This window comes from Corvus brachyrhynchos, unplaced genomic scaffold (genome assembly GCF_000691975.1).
Source record: "Corvus brachyrhynchos isolate BGI_N302 unplaced genomic scaffold, ASM69197v1 scaffold419, whole genome shotgun sequence".
NCBI lineage: Eukaryota > Metazoa > Chordata > Aves > Passeriformes > Corvidae > Corvus > Corvus brachyrhynchos.
Genome location: NW_008239763.1, coordinates 208,387 through 212,549, shown reverse-complemented (window position 1 = coordinate 212,549; position 4,163 = coordinate 208,387).

The window sequence follows — 4,163 nt, the reverse complement described above, 5'->3', positions numbered from 1 at the left end:
GTGGCGGCGTGTGGGGCGTGGGGGGGGGGTTTGGGCCCCCCCCTCCCACCCCCCAAAATCCAAAGCTCCTCATTCTTGGCCCTTCCAGAACAGTCCGGGGGGGTCCCCAAAAATCGGGAATGTCCAGGAATTGAGGGGGGGTCCCCAAAAATTTGGGATCCCCAGGGATTTTCTGGGATTCCCTGGGAATCGGGGGTTTCCCAAAAATTTGGGATCTCCCAGGGATTGAAGGGATTTTCTGGGATTTCCTGGGAATCAGGGGGGTCCCCAAAAATTTGGGATCCCCCAGGGACTGAGGGAATTTTCTGGGATTTCCTGGGAATCGGGGGGTCCCCAAAAATTTGGGATCTCCCAGGGACTGAGGGGATTTTTTGGGATTTCCTGGGAATCGGGAATGTCCAGGAATTGAGGGGGGGTCCCCAAAAATTTGGGATCCCCAGGGATTTTCTGGGATTCCCTGGGAATCGGGGGTTTCCCAAAAATTTGGGATCTCCCAGGGATTGAAGGGATTTTCTGGGATTTCCTGGGAATCAGGGGGGTCCCCAAAAATTTGGGATCCCCCAGGGACTGAGGGAATTTTCTGGGATTTCCTGGGAATCGGGGGGTCCCCAAAAATTTGGGATCTCCCAGGGACTGAGGGAATTTTCTGGGATTTCCTGGGAATCGGGAATGTCCAGGAATTGAGGGGGGGTCCCCAAAAATTTGGGATCCCCAGGGATTTTCTGGGATTTTTTGGGATTTCCTGGGAATCAGGGGGTCCCCAAAAATTTGGGATCCCCCAGGGATTTTCTGGGATTTTTTGGGATTTCCTGGGAATCAGGGGGTCCCCAAAAATTTGGGATCTCCCAGGGATTGAGGGGATTTTCTGGAGTTTCCTGGGAATCGGGGGGTCCCCAAAAATTTGGGATCCCCAGGGATTTTCTGGGATTTTTTGGGATTTCCTGGGAATCAGGGGGTCCCCAAAAATTTGGGATCTCCCAGGGATTGAGGGGATTTTCTGGGGTTTCCTGGGAATCGGGGGGTCCCCAAAAATTTGGGATCCCCCAGGGACTGAGGGAATTTTTTGGGATTTCCTGGGAATCGGGAATGTCCAGGAATTGAGGGGGGGTCCCCAAAAATTTGGGATCCCCAGGGATTTTCTGGGATTCCCTGGGAATCGGGGGTTTCCCAAAAATTTGGGATCTCCCAGGGATTGAAGGGATTTTCTGGGATTTCCTGGGAATCAGGGGGGTCCCCAAAAATTTGGGATCCCCCAGGGACTGAGGGAATTTTCTGGGATTTCCTGGGAATCGGGGGGTCCCCAAAAATTTGGGATCTCCCAGGGACTGAGGGGATTTTTTGGGATTTCCTGGGAATCGGGGGGTTGTCCCCAAAAATTTGGGATCCCCCAGGGACTGAGGGAATTTTCTGGGATTTCCTGGGAATCGGGTCCCCAAAAATTTGGGATCTCCCAGGGACTGAGGGGATTTTCTGGGGTTTCCTGGGAATCGGGGGGTTCCCAAAAATCAGGGGTGATTTCCCAGGGATCAGGGGGATTCCCCAGGGATTTGGGATTTTTCCCAAAAATCTGGGATGGTTCTCCTTGGATTTGGGGGGGGTTCCCCGAAATTTGGGGGTCCCTGGGATTTGACCCCGTGCTCCCCCTCCCCTCCCCCAGCTCCAGCCCCGCTGTCCCCGGCACCTGGCACAGGTGAGTGTGCCCGGATCCCGCGGGATTTTTGGGATTCCCGGGATTCCCTGGGCCTTGGGAACTCCTGGGAATGCTCCTGGAAATCTGGGAATGCTCCTGAGGCACACGGGGCTCGTTAACAGCCCCGTTAATTAGGGAATGGGCTCAAGGTGTTCCCAAAAAACTCTGGAAAATCCATAGGGAAGGGGGAGCCCGGGATGCTCCCAGATGGGAATTCTGGATTCCCATGGGATTCCCAAGGGGAAGCCGCTTAATTAGCACTAATTAACGGCTCATTAACGGGACCTGTCAGGCTCCCAGGAAGGGTTGGGATTATCCACCCGCAGTCCTGGAAAACTGTCGGGGGGGGAGGGGAGGGCTCTGATCCCAGAGGATTTGGGGGCTCCATCCCTGAGGAATTGGGGGTTCTGTTCCAAGGGATTTGGGGTTTCCATCCTGGAGGAGTTGGAGGATTCCATTCCTGGGGATTTGGGGGCTCCATCCCTGGGGATTTAGGGGCTCCATCACAAAGGAATTTGGAATTCCATCCTTGAGGATTTCGGGGCTCCATCCCAAGGGATTTGGGGGCTCCATCCCAGAGGAATTGTGGGTTCCATCCCTGAGGATTTGGGGGCTCCATCCCTGGGGATTTGGGGGCTCTGATCCTGGGGGATTTGGGGGCTCCATCACAAAGGAATTGGGAATTCCATCCTTGAGGATTTCAGGGCTCCATCCCAAAGGATTTGGGGGCTCCATCCCAGAGGAATTGTGGGTTCCATTCTGAGGGATTTGGGGCCTTGATCCCCGAGGAGCTGGGGGTTCTGTTCCAAGGGATTTGGGGTTTCCATCCTGAAGGAGTTGGAGGATTCCATCCCAGAGGATTTGGGGGCTCCATCCCAGAGGATTTGGGGGCTCTGATCCTGGGGGATTTGGGGGCTCCATCACAAAGGAATTGGGAATTCCATCCTTGAGGATTTCAGGGCTCTATCCCAGAGGATTTGGGGTTTCCATCCCTGGGGATTTGGGAGCTCCATCCCAGAGGATTTGGGGGCTCCATCCCAGAGGAATCCTGGGCTGCCGGAATGTTGGATTTGTGGAATTTTGGGAGCACCAGGGTGGCTGGAACCAATCCCACGAGGAATTTGGGCCGTGTGGGATGGACAGGACCATCCCCTGGGGATGACTCTGGAATTGCTGCCCAGTCTGTCCCAGTTTGTCCCAGTTTGGGGAGGCTGGGCCGGGCGGATCCCAATTCCAGAGGCTCTGGAATGCCCTGGGATATTTTTGGGCCGGGATATTTTCCCTGTCAGGCCAGGCAAGGAATGCGGAGCCTGTCCAGATGCGTCCCCAGGCAGCCGCGGAATCCCGGGATTTTGTTGTTGTTCCCCGCAATTCCCAGAGTTTTCCACCCTCCAGAGGGGGCTGACGGATCGGAAATGGATTCCTTCCCTCTGGAAGTTTGTTCCCAGTCCCTCACCTCGGAGTGGAAGCAAAAAATTCCTTGGGGTGGAAGCAAAAATGGTGGGATTTGAAGGGGGAGAATAATTCCCGGGCTCACCTTTGGAATTCCGTGGAATTCCAGTGGAATTCCGGCTCTCCTGCCCATTCCCATGGATTTTGGGGCTGCCCAAAGTGGGTTTTGGGGGGACACCCAGGTGTCCAGTGCTCTCCTGGAGAGATTCCAGAGGGAATTTTTTGTGGGAATGTGTTTAAAAAAGTGTCCCTGGGGTGAAAAATTCCTTGGGATCGGCTTTTCCTAGGATGCTGAGCCCGGGGCTGGGTGTCCTGGAGCCTTCCCAGGTGGTTTTTTCCTTGAAAAATGGCAATTTTGGGAACGGCCACGCCAGGGTTGGGTGTTCCAGAACTTCCTCGTTGGTTTTGCCTTGGAAAATGGGGATTTTGGGAGCAGCCGGTGGTGCTGTGGAGCCCGTGGAAGGTGGGAAAATGGGAATTTTGTGGGGGAATGTTCAAAAATGGATCCCTGGGATCACAAATCCCTCGGGATCGGCTTTTCCTGGGAATGCTGAGCGAGGGCCGGGTGTCCTGCAGCTTTCCCAGGTGGTTTTTCCATGGAAAATGGAATTTTTGGGAACATCCGTGGTACTGGGGGGCCTGTGGCCGGGGGGAAAATGGGAATTTTTTGTGGGAATGTTTCAAAATGGATCCCTGGGAGTTCCAGATTCCTTGGGATGGGAATTCCTTGGGATTCCCGGGAATGCTGAGCCAGGGCTGGGTGTCCTGGAGCCTTCCCAGGTGGTTTTTCTATGGAAAATGGGGATTTTGGGACCAGCCACCCCAGGGCTGGGTGTCCTGGAGCCTTCCCAGGTGGTTTTTCCATGGAAAATGGGGATTTTGGGAACAGCCACCCCAGGGCTGGGTGTCCTGCAGCCTTCCCAGGTGGTTTTTCCATGGAAAATGGGGATTTTGGGAACATCTTTGGTGCCGTGGGGGGGTTGGGGACATGGGGACAGCGGGGGGTGGCCGTGGCAGGGCC